At 38.1% G+C, this 27,746-nt stretch overlaps 1 protein-coding gene across 1 annotated transcript in view; it reads right to left on the reverse strand.

The window, feature by feature from the left end:
- RECK (reversion inducing cysteine rich protein with kazal motifs) overlaps positions 1-27,746 on the reverse strand; it is a 1,724,192-nt gene that overhangs the window by 107,911 nt on the left and 1,588,535 nt on the right. The window lies entirely within an intron of this gene.

Below are 27,746 nucleotides of genomic sequence, written 5' to 3' on the forward strand. Positions count from 1 at the left end.
AGATGTACCTCCCTGGACTACATGAAAAGAGACATAGAGGAGCTCTCTGAGCATGTAGCCCAGGCCGGTATGACCCTGAGCTTGAGTAGCATCTTACCTTCACCAAGAATGATGCCACAATATGAAGACAAGATGATCAATTTCAACAACTGGCTTAAGTATTGGTGTCATTCAAAGGGGATCCAATGCCTGTCAGCCTGGGATGACATGCTCGACAAGCCATGATGCTTCGCTAGAGATGGCTTGCACCTATCACCCCTGGGCTTTCGGATATTGGCAAAGGCTCTTGCTACTCCCATAGTGCCTTTTTTAGGCAAGGCTCAAAAGACAAACCCACCTCCATAGGTATCACAAGGGATAAGAAACTAAGAGTAATGCTACTCAACACCAGAAGTCTAAACCTCAAGATGCATGCACTCGAAACTCTCTTTAGCATGGAGAACATCGATATCTGTGCAGTAACAGAAACCTGGTTCAAGGCTCCTGAGAGCACCCCAGCACTACCAGGTTATACCTCATGCCATGCTTTTCGGCCCCAAAACTTGGACCGAACCACAAAAGGAGGGGGAGTATCAATATTCGTCAAAGATACCCACACCTCCAGGTTGGTGGCACAGCACGAAGCATCAGAGACTATCCATGTGCAACTAACAGTGGGTAAAACTGCCTTCCAGTTTATAGCCTGCTACAGACCACCCTCCTAAACCCAGGAACTCCATTCGGCCTTCCTGAGAACACTGGAAAATATGAAGGTCTCTCCAAACACCATTATATTGGGTGACTTCAACTACCCAAACATAGACTGTGAGCATTACTCTAGCTCCAACACCCTAGCCCAAAGGTTCCTAGAATTTATAAACTCAAATGCTATGGAACAACTTGTTACCACTCCCACAAGAGGGGACAACATACTGGACCTGATCTTCACCAACATGGGGACTCTATGCTCCAGACCAGAAGTGTATCCCTCACTGGTAAGATCAGACCATAAACTAATCTCACTGGATATTCATATCCCGACCCCACCCCCTGCCCAGAAAACCACAATGAAAAACTTCTCTAAAGCAAATTTCACACTCCTAAAAACCGAGGTGGAATCCTTCAAAGCCCCCGAGCCTGTGGAAAATACGGCCCAGACCGCAGAATCCTTTATAAACGCATTCTATGAACATCTTCAGGAATGCGTGGATCATGCAATCCCAAATAAAACCAAGATCCAATCCTCCAAAGGCAGACGTCCTGTCTGGTGGACCCCAGCCATAAACAAACTATACAATAGAAGGAGGAAGCTACTACATGATAGAGCAAAATCCCAAAAATGGAAGGCATTTCTGATCAGTATTAGCAAAAACTACGGGCACTCATAAAATCGTCTAAGGCCAGTTTCGAGAGAAAAATTGCACAGGACACTAAGGATAATCACAAGGCTTTCTTTAGTTATGTTAGGAACCTGGGTGGGTATTCCCAGATATACTCAGAATTAGTCCAAAATGACAAAAAAATACACGGAACCCACAGACATTGCCAACATCCTAGCTGACAGGTTCAGTGCAAACCCCCTCCCCACCAAAAGGGCAAATATCTATCCCAGCAGAGTGCTGCCCTTCTGACATCTCAGATGCTCAGGTAAGAGCCGCCCTCTCCAAAGCAAAAAACACAGCATCAATGGGACCAGACAGTGTCCCGGGGCTGCGTCCTACATGAACTCCAAGAAGAGCTAAACCCAAACATAAAACTACTGCTCAATCTCAGCCTTACTACAGGATATGTACCCAAAGAGTGGTGTACAGCAACGGTGGTCCCCCTCCACAAAGGTGGTGCCTCAACGGATCCTGGAAACTATCGCCCCATAAGCCTGACTAGCTTGGTCTGCAAAGCTATGGAAAGGATCATCATGGACCTTACAAATAAAGATATTGGGGACCTACAGACACTGGATCCTACCCAGTTCGGCTTTGTTAAGGGCAGATCCTGCCTCTTAAACCTGGTCGATTTCTTTGAAACAGTCACCAAGGCCATTGACGAGGGGAAGGTGGTCCACACAGCCTACCTGGACCTCGCAAAAGCCTTCGATACAATACCCCACTCGGGCATTATAGATAAACTCACCAGCTTAAATATAAACCCCTATGTCACTAGATGGGTTGCAAACTGGCTCAAGGACAGCAGCCACATGGTTAGAATTGCTGGAGCCATGTCAGACTCCAAACCAGTTACAAGTGGCGTCCCACAAGGCTCAGTCCTGGGACCTCTCTTGTTCGGTATATATTTCTCAGAGGTAGAGGCCAACACGGAAGGACTGTGGCTGACCAAGTCTGCAGATGACTGCAAACTGGGCACCATAATCGACTCTCCAGCCGACACAAGCATCCTCCAAAAGGGCCTCATAGAAACAGACAACTGGTGCCAGAGCCATGGCCTCAAGCTAAATGCCAAAAAGTGTATAGTCATCCCCTTTGGCAAAAACAAAGTGCCCACAAATTACCACATAAGTGGTAATCCATTAAGTACGGAAGAAGTAATTAGGGACCTGGGCACCCAAGTTGATAGCAATCTCTCATTTGACAATCACGCGGCCAAAGTGGTTAGAAAAACATTTTATATAGCCCACCTAATCATGAAGGGATTCACATCTAGATCAGGGGAGGTCATCGTGCCTCTTTACTCATCCCTCATCAGGCCCATAATTAAGTACAATGCCCCTTTTGGGATGTACCTTACCAGACACCTGCAGCAACTGGAAAGACCCCAAAAGTACCTCACCAAGAGGAACAAAGGGCTCTGAAAAATTATATTGAGCTGCTCTGCTTACTTGCTTGCTTGGTGGATTTGAAGTCTTCTTAAAACACACAGTCTTGCTGTGCTGTTTACTGCTGAATCAGAGACACATCATGACTCCATCTGTAGTCTGTTTAAAGCACCAAGCCTTTCAAATTACACACTGATAAAGAAATATATTTTGCAGCTATAAGCACAGTTACAGATAACTTATTTTATAACGAACCACACGTAGTCTGTCAGATTTGTAGCATATATTTACAAAGTTTTCCTTCATTACAGATATGAATGATGACTTCTACAAAATACCTCTCTGTCCTTCTCTCACATAACTGAATTACTACAATTGCTATATACAGAGCTAGTCATGCACACATTTCCTCTTGGTATGTTTTTCTGGCCTTATGTGGGAAGTCACATAATGTCTGTTTTTAGACTTTTCTATTGTCCTTTTGTGATTTAAGCACTTTTGCTGATGTGAGGATGCCATTCTGAAATGAAACATCTGTATAAGCTGTTCCTACTGGAAAAACATCACGTATTGCTGAATTTATAAAAAAAGGATGTCTGTTAATAGATATTTGTTTTGCAAACATGAGAAAATCATATAATCCTTGCTTTCCAATATTGCTTTGTTAGGCTTTTCTTTTTGATGCTGTGAAGAGAAGCCTGTCTGTTATACATATAGTATGAATGCACATTTTACATTGCTAAACTCTATACATATATTCAAGCAAACTTTTTATTCTATGCTTTATCTTTCAGCATATTTATATTCATAATATCTAACAGGCTCAAACAGATTCCATATGCTGCCCGGTTAAAGAAACTCCAGCTCTACTCAGTGGCATACCGCCTGCTCAGAGGCGATCTGTGCCTGACGTATAAAGCCATGTCCAACCCGGAATTAATGGACATGCTGCACCTCAGAAAATCCAAATCCCATCGAGCTACGCGCTCAAGAGATTTGAACCTCAACACTGAAATAAATAGGACATGCTGGAGGGACAGATTCATAACCCAGAGGCTCCCTTCACTCTGGAATAAAATCCCAGTCCAGGTTAGGCAGAGTCCCTCATTGACTCTCTTCAAGAGGAATCTTGATGAGTGGATGGGGGATCGTAGGTTTACCCCGGGTATCACTTCTGTGTCACTGTTAGACAGAGGCACAGTATACTAACCTCAAAAAAGGGCATAGCAAAATTAATTTAAAATGGGTGGCGAAAGCCAAACACACTCTGGCTAGGCTTATAAATGCCCTAGGGCAGATAGCCTAGTATGAACCTACGAACCTATGAACCTAAAAGAATAGTCCTCTGGAGGAGAGGCTGAAGGAATTGATTCTTCAGCATCAGAATCCTGATAGAGGGTTAAAGAGTATCCCTGATCCGAAGAGGAATCCGAAGAAATGGAAACCTGGTCAGAGGAATCATAGTTTGCATCCTGCCTAGGCCTTTTATCAGGAGGGGGATGGGAACCCCTGATCAGAGTAATTATATCTTCGGCCATCTTGAGCATCTGTTTTTTAGGCATGAAGGCCTGTCCAGGAGAATGCTGCACGTGTTTCTTTGTCTTTAAAGGAGTTTTAGCCTTGGCTGTAGATTTGATGGTAAGCTGAGAAGGTCTGAAAACACCCTCAGAAGCCAATGCCTGCTCAGCGGCTCCGAACACTTCTGATGGGTTAATATCTGCAGGTCCTAAATCTTGAGTATCCAGAGGCCTAGCCATCTCCACGTGGGAGCCGGAGGCGGTCTGTGGTTCTGAAGTTGCGGTCGTCAGGGGCTGCGAATGCGCCTCACTGAAGACCGGAGAACCAGCGACTGGCCTAGAAGAGGTTTCATTGTTAGTTTTGGGCCTCGGCCTCTCCTTATCCTTGTCTTTGTGCTTTTTGTGTATTCCGGTTGTCGGTTGTTCCGACGGCATGGTATAATTGAACCTATGGCCAAAATAATGTCGGGCAAAATCAAACAGACGTTTAATAGTGCGCTTGTTAAATCTAGCACAAAACCGACAACTAGTGACGTTGTGGTCTGGGCCTAGGCATGGAATACAGTAAGAATGAAAATCCTTATGAGGTATTTGCTTCCCACAAGAAATACAATTATTAACTTTTACTGACATCGGACTGAGGCAAGAAAACGTTTCCCCAATGGGGTACTTAGCTTTATTGAAGACTTCGGTTCTGAAATTCGAATTGAAAATCTCAGGAGTGAGCCGACCGGCACTTGCGAACTGCTTTTGCTTCGGGCACCGCACAGCAAGAAAGACTGGAGAAAATGGTGTTGGCTGCATCTTATATACCCCTGGCACACTGACATCAGGGAAGAAGCGACAGCAACCGACACCAGACCAAGACTTTGGAAATCTGGCCGACTGCGGGACCGCCTGATGGCAGGATAACCCCAAGTGTAATGACTGCAGCAGTGTAACATGATGAACATCACAGGAAGCAGCTGAGAGCTTTAACCCTCTGTGTTAACTGCAAACCAGCTTCTAAACAGGAAAATTCATTTTGAATGTTAGAAAGATTACTGAGTTCTACAGACAGATTTGCAAGGAATGGAACTGGAAGTGTAAGTCGCTTATTTGGAAAATATTAGATATTGAAAAGAATAATCATAAAAATACTTAGTATATTTTTGCTTAACAAATAAGATCTTTGAATTTGATGGGACCCTATATAAATAGATACAAGGAATAGCCATGGGGGCTTCTTTTGCCCCATGTATGCAAATTTGTTTATGGGTCTAGTTGAATATAATCATATATATCAGAGTACATTTTATAAAAGTTATGTAAAAGGATATTTCAGATTTATTGATGACCTGATATTTATATGTAAAGGGGGTATTAATGAAGTGAGTTTATTTATTGATTATTTAAATGATAATAGGTTTCATATTAAGTATGATGGACTGCAAGAAGGCTTAAAGGTGAATTATTTAGATTTGACCTTGGAAGGTTTACCGAATGGTAAAATAAACACACAGATTTACAGAAAATTTGAACAACCCAGTCATATGTTGCATGCTTCAAGTTGTCATCCTGCACACACTTTAACATCAATTCCATATGGAGAAATTTTAAGACTTAAGAGATTATGTAGTAATACACAGTATGCAAAAAGAGAAGCTGAAAAAGTGATGGATATGTTTATAAGCAGAGGATATGAAGAAAAATAGTTATGGATAGTTGCATGAAAATAATTGACTATAATAACAGGAGCTTCAAAAGTAGAAGCTATAGCAATAATTTAGTAGCTAAGGAAAAGGAATGGGATTTGAAACAAAATATCATTTTTGTTTCCAAATATACATTATTTTCAAAAAAGCTGCAAGGATTGTTAGAGGATCTCTGGAATATTATTAAAAGAGAAGTTCCTTCACTTGCAGAAATTAAGCTTAAATTTTCCCATCAAAGGGGGAAGAAGTCTAAAGGACTTCTTGGTACACAGTATTTATAAAAGACTGTAACAGTAACATGTATAACAGCAAAATATGGCACAGTACCCTGTGGTAAATGTACAATATATCAGTATATAGTGGGTACATTTGATAAAATTAATGGAAAATGATTTTATATACAAGGAAATTATACTTGTAAAAGTGCAGGTGTAGTGTATGCTATTAAATGTGCTTGTAACAGTTTCTTTATTGGAGAAACTAAGAGACATTTAGGGGAAAGAATAAAAGAGCGTGTAAGAGATGTTAGAAATAATAAAATAATAAGCTCTGTAGCGGAGCACTTTAACAAAAACATGGTGGAGATGTGAGCAATTTACAGGTTTGTGTCTTGGAACAAATACATTTTAGTTTTCTGACTGAAGAAAGAAAAAAATATTTACTCAGAAAGAAAGAATCAATTTTTATATTAAAATATAATACATTTCAACCAGTAGGGCTGAATAAAGAGTGTCACTGGAAAAGTTTTATATGAAATTGTAAAGTTTAAGTACAAAAGTTCTTAGCTGATCGATTATTTTTTAATATGGGTGTAACTGATTAATTAATTGATGTTAGTGTGTTGCATATATTCATTACTCTGTAAAGAGTGTTGAAGCCGAGGCACTACGAGGATACTTTGTTGCTGTCTGATGTTTTTAAGACAGACTGTTATGCTATTTCTCATTTTCCATTGTTCTTATTAACAAGAAGAATTTATGCTGCTATCCAGTGCACTTTATTTATGAACTTTGTCTGCTGCTATTTGCTTTGAACCTATTTGCTGCTGAATAAAAGGACTGGGGTCCCAGTCCAAGGAGATAACAGTTTCTGGTCTTTGTGGTTCGCTTTTGACTGCTGTTTGTGTGGTTCATAAAATAAATAAATAATGTCTGGTTAAGTGACTTGCTCAATGTTTCAGAGCAGGCAAATGAAGGTGGAAGGAATCAAATGCTGTATCCTGGGAACACAGGAAGCAGCTGAGAGCTTTAACCCCCTGCGTTAACTACAAACCAGCTTCTAAATAGAAAAATTCATTTTGAATGCTGGAAAGATTACTGAGTGCTACAGACAGATTTGGACTGAAGGGAAAATGTATGTGTAAGTCGCTTATTTGGAAAATATTAGATGTTGAAAATAATAGATGAATAATTATGATGATATGCAAATATGAAACTTTATCTGGCTTTGCTGCAAATATCAAATATTCAGGCAATAATTTAAATTATTTCATGACAGAGATGAGGGTGGATCTGTCATTTTATTATTCTAAATTCCATCTGTAGTATTGAAGGTGTCAGGTTATTAAACAGTGACCAATAAGATCTTGCTATTCAAAGATAAGATTCCAATGGAGGCAGGTGAGCTTGATATGGATAGCTGCATTACTAAAAGAAAGTTCTATGGATTATATTCAACTTATTTGATTAGAATATTTGATAAAACTGTGACGAAAGGGTAACTGAAGATAAGAGAAAGTTTGACGCAAGAATTGGACATTTTAAATACGAAGATTAATGCAAGCTTTGAATTTTTCAAGGTTGTTAAAAGTAAGACAGACATGAAAGTGAATAATTTATTATGCAATATTATACCATATTAAGAGTTGTTGAAGAAGATCAAAGTAACTGTACTGAAAAAAGATGGCCTGCATGATGTTGTCTTTTTACAAGTCAGACACTGTATGCTTGTTAGCTGGTTATAGAGAAAGATGATGTTAAAAGGGACTGACATTAATACTAGTAATGTAGCTAAATATAAATATTTATAAACAGGCTTGGTAGCTGTACAGTTTAATGAGGAACAAACAGTATTAGAAACACCTGATCCAAGGACCTAAACCTAATCTGCATTACCGTTCTCTAGAACAGGCTCCCCATCCATGTAAAACGTAATTTTTCCCTGCGCGTATTCATGTGGAACTTGGACCAGTGGATAAGAAATCAGTAATTTACCCTTGTTCTAACACCTATGTATCTGTTAAAAAGAGGAAACTTGTCGATGCTCAACCACTCTTGCCCATGTTATATATACTTTCACATACACCTAAGGGAATAAAAGCTGCCCAATACTTCTGTGAAGCATGGCTACACTTAAAAAGGCCCATTAGGGTAATTAGCCTTGTATTCTCCTACAATCCTATGAACTGTTTATATTGTTGGAGTGAGTGATGAATGTTTAAACGTGGCACTGTTGGTTCGTGAATTCATAAATACAACTGAATTCATGTCAACTCTCTGAAAGCAGTTTTGGAAAATGTAAAAAAAAAAATTCAAATAATTTTGCCAAAACTAGTTTTGCAGGACTAACAAGGAAATTTTATTTTGCAGGGGGACAGGCTCCAACTCCAGTGCCACATAACAGGGGAGAAGGAGGCAAATTCTATTATTGATGAAAGCAGTGTTGGCAAACTTGTTCCTTTTACATTCACCAAAACTATTTTTGATAAATTGACAAGAGTCCAGTTGGAAAGCATCATCTATTAAGATAAACACACTTATTGAAATGTATTGTAATTTCCTAGCATATAGTGGAATATTTGATGTTATACCTTGTAAATTGATAATATGGGCTAAGAAAGCGCACTGATGACTAACAACATCATTAAGAGAGCAGCAAAGAACAAGGCACCAGAGAAACTCTACCTACACCTGGAAAATGACTCAGCAGATAGCACAAAGTTGCTGCATCTGGTTACAAGACAATGTTAAAGAATAAAGAAGACAGTCAGCAGATACCATTCATAATGGACACCAACAACAAACTGCTCACCTGTCCAGAAGACATGGTACAAAGGGAGGGGGAGTGAGAGAGAGAGAGAGAGAGAGAGAGAGACTGGAGAATAATTAGGTATCAAACACAGGTAATGTAGGGCAGTGCTTGGACTGTCCACATCATGCATCATGTTGGCCTTCTCTTGATGTGATAATCCTTGGACCATCCTTCCCTTGTAATGCCCCACTCCAAGGAGAAGGTGTCCATGGTCACCACAACTGCCAGCAGTTGTGAAACAAATTGTCTCACAGAATGTACATAGAGAGAATCTAAGCATCATGAACTGTTGCTTGTAAAGATTGGTTAGGAGGATAGGTTTGGACAGAGGTTGGTAAAGCTGGAACCACTGAACTTTTAGAAGCTCTGACAGAATTGTCGTATGCAACCAAGCAAACTGCATCATTAGAATAGATGAGGTCATTTGTCCCAGAACCTCGGGGATCAGAGTAATTGTGGAGGAGGTAGCAAGAAAAAGGGTTGGAATAGTTTTTGTTAAGACTTTATCTTTTTTCCAGCGGAAAAGGTTCTATTAATGTTGTAGTGTACACATGCCATCTGATGAACAGAATTGTCTGTGTGGGTTGAAGAAATTATTTCTGGTAGGAAAAAACAATATTTAAACCTACATCTAAAATGATAAGACTATTAATAAATAGTTTTCTTTTTTAAAGTAGAATTCACTGTGATGGCAAAGGAGGCCAATGCCAAGCAGGGAAAATAATAAATTAGATAAAAGGGTCTACAATAATGTATTTAATATAAAAGTAGTACAAACATAATATAAAGATATTTTAAGAAAGCATTCTAAATGAAATTCTAAAAAATTGCAAAAAGTTTCGAGGAGGAACATTTAACTGAAGCCTAGGTGCAACCCATGACTATTCCCAATGGGTACTCTTACTCAGTAGGGCATGGTAGGAATATAATTCTTAAGGGACATGAGGCTGGAGAACTAGTTTTCTGAAATGGATCTGAAATGCAGCTCAGGGACCCAAAAGTTGGAAAAGATCACACAACAGCAAGAAAAGGGCAAATTGCCATACCACAATTTACTGCACTCTACCCCATAGAGCATACAGAAGGCAGCAAAACAAAGTGAAAAGAATGTTTGCGCTTTTGAGCATTCGCTCTTAAAAATTACACCTACATATGCTTACATGTATATCTATATATGTCCCTCTCTCTTTCTTTACATACATATAGATAGATACATACATACAGATATAGATATAGATATAAAAGGCTAGGAAGAAAAAGTTTACTGTTTTTTTGTAAGACTATTCTTGCATATTACTATAGAAAATACTTCTATAAGAACAATGAATGGAAGTATTAAGCAGGAAACAAAAATGATGCAAGCCTAAAGCAGAAATCAAAATGAAGAAATAATAATGTTGTTAACCTCTATATGTAAGAGAACAGCACAGTAAGAAAGGACACAGCAAAGATCTCTGAATACAGTGTATCTGTGTTGATATTATAAAGATCTATGTTATGTACTATCAGTGTAAAAAAACATTTTAATGAGTATTGATATTAAACACTCCATAACTATTTATTTGACTCATTCAGTAATATGGTAGACATATGTGTAATAAAATATATTTATATATTAAAAGGAGTGGTCAAGTAACAAAGCATATAGTATTGTCCTCTGGTTCATCTGCACTTCTTCCAGTTTAAGGCTTAGCAAAAAAACTGACTATATATAAAATATACACGTACATAAAATGGTGAAATACTAGTAGGTTTTTACAGGCATATGAACTCCCATTTGATTGTGTACCCTGCTTGCATCTAATGTAGAACGCATGGCAAAGGCACCAGAGCACAAGATTTGTTTCAAAACAAAGTATTCATCGTGAGTTTTCAAAACAAGGCATTGTCTGAATGGATAGGCTAAACTGATTTGTCTGAAGCTGACAGGCTAGTAAGATGAGCCTGAGCTAACTCCATTTAGCCAATGGGAGAAGGTAGCAGTGGAAGGAATAAAGTGCATGACAAGCCAAGATAACCACTAAATGAAGCTCATGCTACATAAATAGTGGACAAATTTATTTAAGTTACTTATGTTTCCAGGAAAGATAATATTGCAGGTCAACACAGAATTAGAAGTTTGCAGCAGCAATAGATAAAAACAGACATTGTTCAAAAAGTAAAAGTTTGCTACAACTTAGAAGTCAAAATTAGCTTTTTTAACTGAACTACTGTAGTGCTCGATAACTGTTATAAACTGAAGACTCTGCATTTTGCTACAGTTTAAAATTAGAAAATATATTTTTTGTTGTTGCTGCTGTTACTCTTCATGTTAGAAAAAGGTTTTTTTTTTTTGAGGGAAACCAGCTATGAATATGTGTGTGTCTGTATGTGTGTGTGTGTGTGTGTGTGTGTGTGTGTGTGTGTGTGTGTGTGTATACACATAGGTCAACTTTTAATGCTCAAAGTTTCAAAACTTCGAATTTCTTATGCTCAAGACCATCACATCAAAGTTTTGAAACTTCACATTGTTTAAATAGAGAGTAAAAAATTGTTTTTCATAAATCGTTATATGATCACAAAATGCTGTCATTAGTTTGTAGGAGGTTGTGTATAGTGAGGACTCGGTACGTGCCTTTTTTTTCCCACTGTTGTAAAATCTCAAAGTTGGTATATAAAAATAGCATTGACTATGAGGAGTGCAGCGGGGTTTAACCCCTGTAAAAACATGTTTTATTTATTTATTTATTTTTGTATTTATTTTTTTTAATTATTTGAGTTTCATTGTTTTTATAATGATGCTTTGTTGTCACTGATTTAGGTTTTTGATTATATAAGTACACTCCTCTTTCCCTCTCTCCACACACACAAACACACACATATACACACACACACACACACACACACACACACACACACACACACACACACACACACACACACACACACACACACACAGATACACACACACGTATGAAATGAAAGACTGCTTACATATTATTGTTTAGAAGACCAATAACCAATTTTAAGAAATGTCTAGTTTGTGTTTCATTGAATGATTCATAAGGTGCAATTAATTATGTTCCTGTTTACGTTATTTTGAACTGCCAGAACAGAAGCACATACATACCTTTACTAATTAATAATATATCAAAAGATACTAGTTGTTATTTCTTGTACTTTAACAGTTTCAAATGTCACACTGCACCAGAAAAGTATTGGTGTACAGTACATGTTAAACTAATTCTATTAATTCTATTAATTTTCTAAAGGTTGGATTCACAAACAATACCCTTGCATATTACAAATGTCCTGACACAATAAACTGCACAAGCTAAAAATAAGCAATCCAGAGATGACCATACATTACCATAAACAGCGATGTGCACAACAGAATATTGGATGCAAATGTAGCAAAGGTGCATACTGGCACATCTAAATGTAACAGACAAGTTCTAAACTGCAGAGCACACAAGAGGAATCAACATACACAATCATGGCAGTACTGTAATATGCAACTGTCCGGCATAACTACGCAGCAGCTCTGCTACTGCAGCAACAGTGAGCAGACTACGTAAACTGCTACCACAATCCCATAAAGCTATCCATGCCAGTCAACTGGCACTTAGCACAGCACAGTTTTTGGAGGCTACATAAAATTATACAGAATGCTCCATTATGTTTGCATAGCTATTTCGGGTTCCTATTAGATGACCAAAGACGCATTCTTTCGAATGCGTCTTGGTCAAACTTGAAAAGACGAAAAGGCAAAATGATGAAGTGGCATATAAGCAAATTCTTTCTCTGGGAAAGAAATCGCTTGGTCACGTCCATTACTTTGCCATTTTCATCACTGTAGTGTGATCTCGGAGTTTGTATATTTATGTAGGGGGGGTGTGGGGGGGGCGAAGCCCCCCACTTTGTTATATTTTAAGGTTTGTTTTTTTTTTTGGAACAGCGATTTTTTTTTTTCCCTTGGGAAAATAATCTCTGTTCTAAGCATTTGAGTTTGTAAGCTTACGCTTACATGGGGTCAATAAATCATCGCTCACTTTTCTAAGCATTTAATGATTTAATATAGACCCGCTATTTCAGTGTTAATGGTGCTCCACTGTATAATGAGAAACTGTCTGCTACCCATGCTTACTCCACTATACTTCCCATAATATCCAGAGCAGTAATATTGTCTGCCACCAATAAGCCATTAGAAGCATTGTCCTATCACTTGTAAGCACCACTGTGTGACCTAGTGTATGATGAATACTATATGCATCCTGCAGTGGTTCCACTTCAGTGTCAAGGTTATTTCTTCTGGCCATGAAGAGCTATGCCAACCACAATCTGCCTTCTGCCTAGCATACTTCTTTCTGCTGCACACTGCAAGTCTATTATCAATGTGTGCATTATATATTATATATATATATATATATATATATATATATATATATATATATACATATATATATATATATATATATTTGTTGTTGTTTCTCTTTCAGCTTCAGGGGTCGCCACAGCGGAACTCCAGTCCGCTAATGATTGGCAGTAGATTTTTACGAAATGCCAAGGTGCCTGCTCAACGCCCAACCTTCAACGAAGGCATGCCCATTTACGCATGCATGTCTTTTGAATGCTACCCAACCACAGGGAGGACATGCAGACTCCACACAGAAGGCACTCCCAAGCCAAAATATATATATATATATATATATATATATATATATATATATATATATATGGTTCTACCTGACATAATTGAAACAGCAGAACACCAACAACGTAATCACCGACACCACATAACGATGGTACACAAACACGAAACCTCATACACTGCACAGACCACAATAACAACAATGAACAAACAAAACACATCCACTGTCCAAAAACCACACACACAACACAAGCACACCAAAATCCTTACAAACCTACACTAAACCTCACATACACAACTATCTACAACCCTAACCCAAACCCTAACCCTAAGGTCCATCACTATCGCCCACTCAGCTAACCCGCGCCCTAAATCTAACTCACTTAACCCGCCCCTAACCCAAAGACTTTCACTACCGCACACATATCTAACCCACGCCCTAACCCTAACTCACTTAACCCGCCCCTAACCCAAAGACTTTCACTACCGCACACTTACCTAACCCGCGCCCTAACCCTAACTCACTTAACCCGCCCCTAACCCAAAGACTTTCACTACCGCACACTTACCTAACCCGCGCACTGACCCTAACTCACTTAACCCACCCCTATCCCCACAGACTGTCAATATCCACACTTACATTACTTGCACCCTAACGTCCGTCACTACCGCATACTTACACAGCCTTTTCCCATGTCGGCATCCTCGGCGTCGGTGTTTTCATCCGTCGCGTCGGTCTTCTGCATTGTCAATCTTCTGGCGCTCGCGATTCACTTGTCGGTTTTCTCCGCTGTCGACTATCTCAGGTAGAACCATATATATGTATATATAGATATATATATATATATATATATATATATATATATAGATCTAGGACTATTGAATGAAAGTTCAATAGTCTGAATCCACAATACCCAAATGCGCTTTAATGAAAGCGCTTTCACCAAAAAAGCACTTTCATTAAAGTCCGTTCAAAAAAAAAAAAAAACACTAAATCTTCTTTTATGCAGGGGGGCAAGCCCCTCTGCACCCCCAATGTGGGGGACCCCCCCTACTTTTATATTCTCACTCCGAGGTCGCACTACAGTGGGTAAAAGGGAATACTCCCTTAATCGCACCGTAGTGCGACCGGCACAACCAGCATACATAACTGAAAGTGCTGCTTCAGTGAACAGCACTTTCAGTTATGTATGTTCAGTGATTTCTGCTTCGGCAGAAAGTGCCGTCAGAGATCTGTACGGATCCTATATATATATATATATATATATATATATATATATATATATATATATATGGGTCTACTGTATATGTTCGAAAATACACTTCTTCGAGCACACACACAGTAGACCCTGGGTTACGCGAAAGTGCACTTAATCGAAAGTGCACTTTCGCGAAACCTGCTTCAGCGAATGGGCTACTACTGACTTTAGCGCAGTAGTTACGGACCTTAGGGTTAGGGTGCAGGTCATGGTAATAGGATAGCTAGTAGGGCTATCCCCTTACCATGACCCGCGCCCTAACCCTAAGGTCCGTGACTACCGCACCACAGTGGAGGACAGGTACACCGCACCACAGTAGAGTTAAGCACTTTCACTTAGTTCTGTCCTAAGCTTCATTTATTTCACATATCCTGGACTACACAAAAGATTTGGAGCCTGCTTCTGTGTTTTTTGTTTCAACAGTTTGCCTTTTGGTGCTTTTTTTCTGCTTCCTGGATATATTTATCATGATTTGCCCCAGTTGTCTGTGGTTAGGTGAGTTAAGTTTGCAGAGGCAAAGGTCTATGGTAGTTAACACCAACTTTATCTGTCTAGGACAGACATGGGCACTACCCCAGGAGTGAATTTGCGGTCACCCATCCATTGATCTAGGTTGCATTTGAAGTGGGTCATGGAGAGGCTCTGTTTCATGTGAACTGGAAGCTTGCTGCAGAGAAGTGGCAATTTCTGGGAGATGTGTCTATCTCTCCAGCATGACCTTTTAATGTCAGAGGCTAGGTAAGATCTCTGCAGGAGCGAGTGACCCTCCTGCAGTTTGATTTATGAATGTGTGGCATTTCCATCACGGCCAGGTCAAAGACTGCTCTGTAAGCCAGGCACAGGTCACCCCTTAGCAACTTGTTGGAAACAGAATACAATCACAGGGCTTTCAGTCTTTCTGAGTAAGACTTGTTTTGTGTACCCTGTAATTTCTTAGTGAGAAACAGCTGTTTAGGGAAAAACTGAGCTTCTAGGCATGTGTCTATTCAAGGGCACTGCTAACCATAGTTGTGCAAAAAGCAGCATCACAAAAACACGAGGCTTAAATATGCACAAAGAGAAACAGGTTTTAAGCTAACTATTAATCAGGAAAGCACAGAATATGCCTTCCACCACCAGTTCCCAAACTCAGACATGTTAGATCAGCACACTTCTGCCACAAGGGTGCAGAAAAACACTGTGTTAATGTACAGTAGTTGGTTTGGAGCCCAAGTGTAACAAGATCACACAAACTACCTACAACAGCACTACAACTAAGAGATACAATGTATTACAGTACAATTAACTACTTAAAGCAGCAGCAGACAATACATTTTTTTGAAACTGCTAAAGTACAGTCACAGCATATAAGAGAAGTGCAAAAAGCTACTTAGAGCCCTTTTGTGTGATTTCCAGCTCAGACCAGGAAAACACTTACTGCCACTAGATGAATAATCCCAGTCCTAGTGTCCGGAGTGAAATGTTACCACAAACAAACTTAAAAGATACAAAATGCTGCCACAAACAAACTTAAAGATACAGATACGTCAGTGTACTTTAAAAAGCTTATAAAAGTGTGATTATTCAATAAAAGTCTTCACTTTGTATAAATGAGCCAAGAGCCACTCAACTGTATTGAATTTATAAAGGCACTAAAAACAAGGTAAGCTGATTAATAAGCCCGCCGGCCAATAAAACTACAATAAGAAATCTCAAGTGTTTCCACAATATAAACAGACCAGGCTACCTCCCTGTGCAGGGTCTATATTAGAACACCGAACATTCAAAATTTTGAGTGTTCTAATACTGAAAAACACAAGTAACCATACACAACTTGTAAAACAAAAAAACTTTTCACCAAAAACGAAAATAGCAGCCCAAACTGGATTTTAAATGTCTTTACTTCAATTCCGGTACCTCGGCCTTCGCCTTCTAATGGAATAATTTACAATGTGAAAAACCAGTTTATATACATCACCCTTCATGAAAATAATTAACAACAATTAAACAATTAACCATTTTTTTCATCTATTCAAGAATTGAAAGTCATATCAAACTCCACTTTAACATTGTCTAGACATTTAAAATCCAGTTTGGGCTGCTATTTTCGTTTTTGGTGAAAAGTTTTTTTGTTCTAATATTGAACCCTATGAATTGAAAATTGAAAACATCAAACATTCAGAACAGCAAATTATTTCCTAGGGAAAAAAATTGCTGTTCCAAAACACATACACACAACACAAGCACATCAAACAAACAGCAATCCACACACATACACCTAAACTCATACACCTAACCCTACACTAAACTATACATACACCACTAACTATCCACTTACCTTTACCCAAACCCTAACCCTAAGGTCCGTCACTATCACACAGTCACCTCACCCGCATCTTAACCCTAACTCACCTACCCCGCCCTAACCCTCACGTCCACACAATCGCACACTTACCTGAACCAGACTCGTAACTTTCCACCACAGTGCTGCAAATACCAAAGCAACAGAAATGGGCAACTGAATACTTTCCCTAGGAAAAAAATTTTGTTTTCTGTTTCTTCAATATTTTCAGCGGGTCGACATTAGAATACTCGAAATTTTGAACGTTCGGTGTTCTAATATAGACCCCCTGTGCACTACACTGAAAATCCACTGATCTCCTGCTGTAAAAACAAGTGCTTGCTTATACACTACTTTATCAAACAGCCAGCTAGATAGTGAATTCAGAGCAAGTAAATCAGACAATGACAGGCAAAATGTACTTTTTCAATATTTATTTATATCAAATTTGTTAACTGGGTTAGTCCAAGTGAGTTTGCAAACAAACCCATTTCCAGTGGAGACCCGAGGGGAAAAGCCCCAGCAAACATAAGTAAAGATACAGTGACAATATACAAATATTAAATAACAATCACAATACAAAATAATTGTAAAACAGAAAAGGTTATTAACTATTTGCATTGCATTGATAGTAAGCAACCCATTTTCAGTGGAGACCCAAGGAGAAAGAGCCCCAGCAAACATAAGCAAAGATAAACATACAGGCCAAAAACTATTAAAAATAACAATGCAAATAGGAAATTAATCATAAAGAGAAAAACAAAAGAAAAAAATTAAGAACATTAAGGGTTGCACTGATAGCAGTGGTCTAAAATTTGCTACATATGAGAGTAAAAACAAAAGGATAATCTCTGTTCAAAAGAAGGACAATGTATAGACATTGATAGGAAGTTGGGGGGAAAAAGATAAATATGTCAAGAATGGAGGGGGAGAGAAAGGAGGGGGCAATAGTAGGGCTATAGTAGTAGAACTGAGGGTTTAGGAGGTTAGTTTAAGCAGAAGTTACTAACAGAGAAAGAAAGTTAGGAGATGCAACAGGTTATACAGTAGGACAGACTAAGACTATGTGTGGTCAAAGCAACGGTATAATTTCAAGTTTAGTAGGTGGGATTTATTCTCCTTTTTAAAAAAAGGAAAGGAAAGGCTGGATCTAATATGGAGAGGGAGTTTGTTCCAATTTAGTGAAACAGAGAGTTTGCAAAGTAGTTTCCCAATATTCCTTTTGGGTTTATAAACTGAGAGAAGATGTTGAACAGCACTCTGGAGAGGCCGGGGGGGGGGGGGGGTGTGGAGTAAAGAGTAACATGGGAGGCGAGAGTAGGGCAGACAGAGGAGTTGTTGAGTATAGAAAAAGTAGTGTGGAGTTGCGATTGTAGGAGAAGGTGCTGAAATTCCACTGAAGTTTGTTTAGTGACAAGCAGTGATGTGAAGAGAGTGGTTGGTTTAGAATAAATCTGGCAATTTTGTGTATGTTTGTTTCAGTTTCTGCATTGAGGTAGTTTGGATATTGGTAAGGATGGAGGAAGAGTATAGAAGACTAGGTAAGGGAAATGCCTGCGCAAGAGTGCATTTAATGGCAGTAGTGAGGAATTTTTTGTTGCTATAAAGTAGTCCAAGTTTTTGGTGTTTTTTTGATGGCCTGTTATATGTGCAAGTCAAATTTTAGTTGGTCATCAATTATTACCCCAAGAAGTTTGGTGTGTGAGGCAGGGGAGATAGTGGTGCCATCTAGGGAGGAAAGAGAAAAGTTGGACTTGGGTGAGATAGTGTCTGAGGTAGGAAGAGAAGGAGATGAGTTTTCTTAGGGTTAAAGATTAATTGATTGTTTCTGAGCCATTTTCAACACAGATAAAGGAATTCTGTGTTAGTGTGTGTAGTTCAGAGATAGTATTGAAGATAGATAAGACAGTACATTTGTCTGGCTATTGTATTACAGATGAGAGACTGCAGGATGAATGTAGGTTGTTGGTAAAAATGCTGAAAAGGAGCTGTCCAAGTATGGAGCCTTGGGGTACTCCTATTTGAACAGCAAGGAAGGGTGAGAAAGCCTGCTGCCATCTAACAGCTTGTTGTCTGCCAGTAAGGTAGGATTGGAACCAGCCAAGAGTAGAAGGAGAGAGGTTTAGGTCTGAGAGTTTGTTAAAAAGGATGGGATGAGATACAGTGTTGAAGGCAACAGATCAAGGAAAGGACAAGAGATAAGGAGGTTGTTGTCCCTAGCTTCTGCAACCTTTTGAGTAAAGGAGAGTAAGGCAGTCCAGGTACTGCGTTTATGGCGAAAACCATGTTGTGAGGAGGGTGAGGAGATTTTTGTGAATGAGATAGGACAGTAGTTGAGTATGTACACATTTTTTCAAGGATCGTAGAGAGCAGTGAGAGAATAGTGATTAGTCTATAGTTAGAGGGTTCAACAGAGTTGCCACCTTTGTGCAGAGGAGTGGTATAGAAGGATTTCCATATTTCTGGTACGGTAGATTCCTGAATGGAGCGGTTGATTAAGATAGATACAGGATATGCAATAGAGTCAGCAGCAATTTTCAGAAATTGAGGGGGGAGGGAGGCATGGTTTTAGTTTAAGAAGCAGGGATTTGACATATTTAGTAGAAATAGGTAGCAAGGTAAAAGGCTGAGAGACAGAGGAGCACAGAAGTTTAGGGGGAGGTGCGGGTGACACAGAAGACTTGGGATGAGTAGAGTTATCAGAGGATAGTAGTTTAGAGATGCTATCTATGACATGTTTGTTGAGTAAGTCTGCAGTTTCAGAGGGAGAGTGATAGGGGAAAGGATTAAAGATGGTAGGAGAACCAGTGTGGAGCAGGGAGTTGATAGTACTCCAGAATTTTTGGGGGACATTTGGGTGAGAGCTTCGAAATTTAGTGAAATAGTAGTGTTTATCCAAAATAATACATTTTGTTACACAATTTCTGAGTTGCTTATAAACTTGGAAAAAGGTGGGAGTTTTAGTGGTTTGCCATTTTTCCATAGAGCATCTTTTTCATGCATCAAAGCATGAGTAGCTTTGGAGAGCCAGGGTGCACAATTAGATTTGATTCTGATTTTGCAAGTTGGGGCAAGAGAGTTTAGGACATCAAGGAAAATGTGGTTGAATTAACTAACAGCATCAGTGAGTGGGACAGTTTTTAGGAAAGACCAGTTGATGGCAGAGTCTATAGTTAAAGGTTTCAGGAGAAAAGTTAGTCAGTTTCCTACAATCTCTGTAGAGATGAGGCTTAGAGAGATGAGGAGAGTACCTTAAGATAGAGATGGAGATGGGTGAATAGTCACTAAAAGACTCAGGGAATGTAGAAGGGTTACAACAGTTGTTTGGAGAGTTGATCAAGATCCAGTCAACTGTGGAACCAGTAGCATTTTTACTGTAGTGGGTAGGGGTAGTGATCATTTGTGAGAATCCATACAGGTTTATGAAATCCATACAGGTTTATGAAATGTTGGGGTGAGTTACCAATAAGGGAGTTACAATCTATATTAACATCTCCAAGAATGACGGTTTCATAGGGGATGGAGGTGTTTATCCAGGAGAGTATATGTTCAATGATAGGGATGTTTTTACCTGGTTGGATATAGACAGAGGCAATAGCAAATTTCCTATAGTAATTGATGTGGCAATCTAGAAGCAGTAGTTCAGCATGGGAGAAACTAGGCAGGGGAATGTCTATAGGTGTTAGTGTTAGTGAGAGAGAGTACAAGATAGCCACCCCACTGCCTTTATTGGTTGTCCTATCAGACCTAAAGATATTGTATTGAGGTGGGAGAAATTCAGAGGAACTGATATGAGGTTTTAGCCAGGTTTCAGATAGGGTCAGGGTATGAGGTTTGTGTTGGGCCAATCATGCGTGAAGTTCGGACATTTTGTTGTTTAGGCTTTAGATGTTCTTTGCAGAGATAGAGAGATGTTTGAGGCTGGAGATATTTGAGGATGTTTTGGGGGGGACAGAAGGTGGAGGGGGAGTGGAGAGGGGGAGGGACCAGAATTAGGATGGATGTCACCAGAAACCAGAAGTGAAAAGACAAAATGGAAAAGGTGAGGGTGGTCAGTAAAGGGAATGGGGCACTTGAGTTTGAGCTTAGGTGTAAGAGCGGGGTAGGCCATGAGTTTAAATTTAAGAAACTGAAAGGGGAGAGACAGAAAAGAGATGAGGCAATAGTCACTGGAGCTTGGTTATATGTTGGAAGAGGTCTGAGAAAGGGAAAGGTGGGGGAAGAGGGGAAGATATGGAGCTCAGTGTGGTAGGAAGTGTTTACAGCTAGTGAGATTAGAAGTGGGAGAAATAGCAGTAAGGGTAGCATTGTGTGATGGAAAAAGGAGGGGAAGAGTTATAGGGAAAAATATAAAGAAATATATTAGGGCAGTGTGGTGGGTAGAAATAAACAGTGTGAGGGAAGGAACAGTATCGAGGGGTGGAAATAGTGAGTATGTGAGGAAATAGTAGGTGTGCTAGGGAGTGAAAGAGTTAAGTGTGAGAGAGGAAAGCCACAGAAGATGCAGGCCAAGGTGGGTGGGGAAAAGGGGAAGATCGGTGACATGGTGGGAAGAGTGAAAGGGTGAGAGCACAAGTTGTGGTGGGAGGGGGCTGTGGGAGTGACCAGACAACGAGGTGAAAGTATACATTTGAGGATACTTGGGGTGGTACTTGGGGTGGGTTGGATTCAGGGGTGGGAGAAGAATGGAGCAAGGGGGAGCAGAGTAGGCAGAACCACATCACAAGTAAGTTGAATCTAAGGGCCTAGTTTAATGTAAGGGCCTAAAACCTGCATTCAGCACTTCAATTTTATTTACTTTTAGCAGGAAAGACAGACTAACAATGTACAATTTTGAGATTTTTATCAGGGTTACTTGTTGAAATGTCAGACAAATAAATAAAACTTTCAAACAGAAATCTATGTCTGAGTGTTAGAAAGCCACAAAGGTACAAGGTATAGCTGTAAAAGTTAGGGTCAGAGAGACAAACGTATGAATTAGTTTACTTTAGTTACAGGGGAAGGAGGCAAAAAATAAAGCAGAAAGAGCCCTATGGCTGACCAAAATGGTGACTCACTTTGTTAACAGCAAGGTAGAAAGAGAGCTTAACAAATGTTTTTTTTAGGTTTGTAACCTATAATGTTTAATTGTCGGGAGAGAAAAAGTTTTTGGTGTTAGAAACTGTGGTGGCCAAATGCAATCACATAGACACTGTTTTGCAGGAGATGCAGTACGCTAGTGTAGGTAAATGAAGAGTTTGACTAGAAAAAAAGAAAAGCAGATATTTTAGGACAAGCATTAAGGCAACAACAGGCAGTTATTTTATAACAGTACAATCAGAGAGGTTTGTGGGGTAAAAATAGCACACTTCAGAGTGGACTATGGTTTATGGCTAAGAAAACTTAGTAGTAGAGAATATAATAAACACTTGCCAGATTTTAAAGATATACTAGAAAAACTAATTAATCATTCATCATTGTACAACTGCAAAATAGTCAGTAAAATCAATTTCAGTATAGCTAGCACAAGTTATTCAGGTTACAAATGCACTTATTCAATGTGTATGAGCAACTTAAACATTAAAAACATATGTGGCAAGTAGTTGCTCTGATGACTATACACTTTCTCTAGGTACAGGTTCAGTTTAGAACACAAATAGTAGGATGTAATTCAGTAAAGTCACTAGCTACTTATAAAGCTTCTGCAACAAAATAGAGCAGTCTGTGCAGTATCAGAGCCTAGAAATAGGTCATTGAGTTACACACAAAACCAGTAAAAAAATCCATACAATGAAGAAGCTTACATTGTGAGACACTCCAGGTCAGCCAAGGGGGGAGAGATGGGGAATCCTAAGCACCTGGGTTTCAAAATGGTGCCTGTACTACTTTGTAGCCAGTATAAACTTGTTAGAAATAAGGGGGGTGGGGTGGAGGAAATGAGAAGGCAGTAGGAGTGGTTAGAGGGAAAATCTTTTTTTTTTCCATAATAAATCTTTATTGTTTTAGTATTTTCCATACAAACAAACAAAACAAAAAAAAAAAAAAAAAATTATTAATACTTTCTAACTATTCTATCTAGTTCAATCCCAAAAAAACATATATACAATATTTACATGAATGCCTCCAAATATAACATCAGGTTATACAGAAATATATAATAAAAGAATTTAACATAAATCAGTTATCTCAACCTTTACTTATTAACATCTTTTCCCGTAATTAGTAGATATGTCTCAGAATACACTCGATCTTCATATATTATGCCAGTATGACATTAAAAATTTGTTCCCATATCTTTGGGTTATTAATATTTTTATTATGGTCCTTCAAAAGTAATTTGTGAGCTAATATATGTCTTATTGCTAAAGTCCTAAAATTGTTCCATGAAATTTGAGATGGGTTTAACCAGTTTGTAGCTATATAAAGTTTCATTAGTAAGAAAATATTAATAAATATAATGATTTGGGACCTAGGAAGTTGTTTTGGAGGGATATGTAATATCGTGAATTCCCATGAAAGTGTTGAACTTTGATATCCCATCTTTTGGAGTTGCAGTTTTAACGAATTCCAGAGTTTATAGATACATTTACAGCTCCAGAACATATGAAGAAGATCTGCTGTTTGATCTGTACAATATGGACAGATTGGAGAGTTTTTAGAATTAAACTTGTGCAATCTGAGGCGAGTATAGTAGGCATTTCCAAAAATCATAAGTTGAGTATACATTAATTTTTGGAAAGATATTGATTTCGTTGTTAGATTAATTGCCTTGATGAACTGCTTATCCTCTGTAAGTGGTAGTTTCTCCCTCCAATATTTTGAAATACGTACTGAATTCTGAAATTTGAAATCCTTTATTAATTTATTAGTGGCTGTTATATATTTGACATCTTGTTGAAGAGATTGCCATAAGTTAAAACATTTTGTTATTTCCTCATCTTTAATTTTAAAGTCATCAAAATAACTTATAGCTAGTTCCTTAATCTGTCTCAAAATAGTTGAATATGACTTGGGCAGGTTCATTTCTTGTCTTATTGTATTAATGGATTCTTTTAAGTAAGGATAAATATCAAGTAAGGTAAGATTCATCATAAGAGGAAAAGTTTTAAGATTTATTAGTTTATTATTAATTTTCAAGTTAGGATTTCTATGAAAAGGCTGGAACACCATCATATGCTGGATAAGATTTAGAGATCCGAACAAACTCTGTACTGAGATTATGTATAATTTAATATGCTCCATTATATCATACGATTTAATCATTTCCTTTTTTAAAAAAGGTACTGCTTTGGGGTTAATATTCAAATTTGAGATATGTTTATAGTTCACAATTACCCACATTGGTGTCCATTTATTGCTAGATATATCATAGTTAGCAATTCTCAAGATTCTGTTTGAATTTATTATTAAATAGTATATTTCGAAATTTGGTAGATCTAGTCCCCCTTTATTTTTTGGGGTCATTAATTTGTCATATGATATTCTGGTCTTTTTTGGATCCCAAATAAATTTAGCGGATTCCCTATGAATTTGTTTAAAAGACCCTTTTGAAATGGATACTTGAGCAGATCTAAATATATATAATAATCTGGGTAAAACATTCATTTTAATAATTGCAACTTTTGCTAATACCGGTAACTTTAGATTTTTCCATCTTTTAAAGTCTAATATTATGTGATCCCAGACTAATTTAATGTTAGTGTTATAAAACTCCTTATCATCTGTAGAAAAGGTAATACCCAAGTATTTAATTTTCTCTTCAGATTTAACCTGTCCCACCAATGAAAGAAGTGAAAAGGGTTTTGGAGTCCTTAAGGGAAATATACTTGTTTTTTTAAGGTTAATTTTGTAATTAGATATTACATAAAGTTCTCCACCGCTTTCAGTAATTTTTCAGTATCTGATATTGGTGTTGTGCAATAAATATTAAGGTCATCAGCAAACGCCGCCATGGATATTTTTGTTCCATATAATATGGGTGGATTATGATATACATTCTGTTTAATATATAAAAATAAAGGTTCTAAATATATATTAAACAACAAGGGAGACAAGGGACAGCCCTGTCGTGTTCCATTTTTAAGTTGTATTCTTTTAGAGAAACTTTTGTTAATATACAACGTAGTGTAAGGATTAGTATATAAAATTTGTAACCATGATATAAATTCCTTGGGTATGTTAAACTGTGGCAAAGTGTCAAACAAGAATCCTACATCAACCCTATCAAAAGCCTTTTGCGCATCAATTATGAGTGCATAAATATTTAAATTCTTTTGCCTAGCATAAGAAATTAATGAATATAATGTTAATGTATTATCACTTGTTTGTCTGGCAGTTACAAAACCAGCTTGTTCGCTAGAAATTATTTGATTCATAATTCTTTTCAATCTATTAGCCAAGATAGAAGTCAGAATTTTCATATCAACATTTAAAAGTGAGATTGGTCTATAATTATCCGGATTTTGAGTATCAGTATTCATTTTAGGTATAAGGATAGTTTTTGATGCGTTAAAATGAATATCATTAATTTTATTATTAATTATATAATTAAATACAATCAATAGTATTTTACCCAGAATATCATAAAAAGTTTTATAAAATTCAGCAGTCAGGCCATCAGGCCCCGGTGCCTTATATGACTTAAAATTTTTGATTCTATCAGTTATTTCTTCCCTCGATATAGGTTTAATTAGGTCTTCTTGGGAAATGTCATCTATTTTTGGAAAATTAATTTTCTGGAAAAATTCCTCAGTAGATCCATTTAAAGATAGATCCTTTTGATCCGCGTAAATATCCGAGTATATTCTTTCAAAAACATTTATAATATCTGCGGTTTTAGAATATATTGTGCTACCAAGCTGTATTTCCGAAATTACAGAAGCTGACTTTGATTGATTAATAATTCTAGCTAATGCCCTTGATGGTGTTTGAATATGACTAGAGGGAAAATCTTGAATAACTCAGTACACCACACCACAAGTAAATTGAATGTAAGGGCCTAGTTGAATGTAAGGGCCTAAAACCTGCACTCAGCATTTTAATTTTACTTACTTTTAGCAGGAAAGACAGACCAACAATATACAATTTTGAGGTTTATCAGGGTTATTTATATAATATAAGCACAAGGAACGGCAAATAAATAATTCAAGATATCAACAAGAGTGTAGAAAGGGAGGAACTTATTAAGCTCAATTTGCAGTAGGAGTGGGCAGCTTAAAATCACCAGGTTTAAAAAACAGCTCAACAAAAGGGAGGCTACATGGGAAAACCTAGCAGGGAATCACCAACAGTGCTTTAGTTTTTGCAAGCTTGAAATCTTTTCAGCAAAAGACAAAGGCCCAGAAATTCACTGTGTATTTAAGTATCACTCAAATAATTTAACCAATAAAAAAACATGTACAATTTGCAACCTAGCTAATGTAAGTGTCTATCTCTCACACAGAACAAAAACATCAGGCCAAGCAGGTTTCTTTAAAGAGAAAACAAAATGTAGTACGTAAAACAGAAAGCATAAGTAAATATTAGGCTATCAGACTGAAGACTATTACAAGTGTAGCCAATATCCACAGATCAGAATCAAACCCTTTTACCTTGTATCTGTGAGATTAAGACCTTAACCATTATGTCAACCGAAAGTTTGGTTGCTCATTTTACACCAGCTGCATAGGAAGGCATGAATGGGCATTCAAATTGTGATCTCTACATGTAGCGGGGGCTGGCCGAAGCAGCAATATCAGTACTAGGTTACTATGTGAAGCAAGGTGGTACATGGGTGGCATTAGTCTTATTACAACCAACACAAAATGAAACAATGAAACTAAGCTGAGCAAACATGTTGTGGCAGTATCACAGCACACAGATAACATTTCTTACTTTGGATGGTGCAACTGAATCTATGGGCAGTAGACCTAAAAGTGGGGACACCAAAGCAGTGCTAGCAACTTCATGAAGGACAAAATGAATGGCAGTATCAAACAGCCAAACCAGCCAAAACCAGCCAAAAACAAATCAAATTCCTGATCCAGGTGTTAAAATTTAGTGGGTGTTACTGGACGAAAGCACAAAATTAATAACGTTTTTCTACACTAAATTAAAGGATTTTATTTCTACTACTGGACCTTGGTGTTTGATGTGGCTTATGAATGGCAATTAGCTGGGAAACAAGTCAGTGGGACTTGCAGTCATGAAATAAACATGGTAGGTACATTCTCCACTTCTGAACTGTGTGCTCAGCTATGTCTCCTTACGACAGTGTGATATAGTCTGTATGCAACTTGTGTGTTGGAATGCACAGTACCATGTACACTGAGCTACAAAACACTATTGTTATGATGAGGAGATGCCTTGCTACCTCAACTTTCTGAGTCATCTATTTTAATCTCTTTGTTTTTGGCTTCTCCCCTGCAACTGTTATTCTCTCTCTCAAATTTTACCTTTAGACAGTTCACATATTTTGTTCATAATAACTATATTTATTAACTAATGATAAGTTACAAAACCATGTTACAAAATATGTTACTTATAGGACTAGACAGGAGTGGAAGCTGTTTACTAATTACCCATGAATA

Source organism: Protopterus annectens, chromosome 3.part0 (assembly GCF_019279795.1).
Source record: "Protopterus annectens isolate FY-2018-M chromosome 3.part0, PAN1.0, whole genome shotgun sequence".
Taxonomy (NCBI): Eukaryota; Metazoa; Chordata; order Ceratodontiformes; family Protopteridae; genus Protopterus; species Protopterus annectens.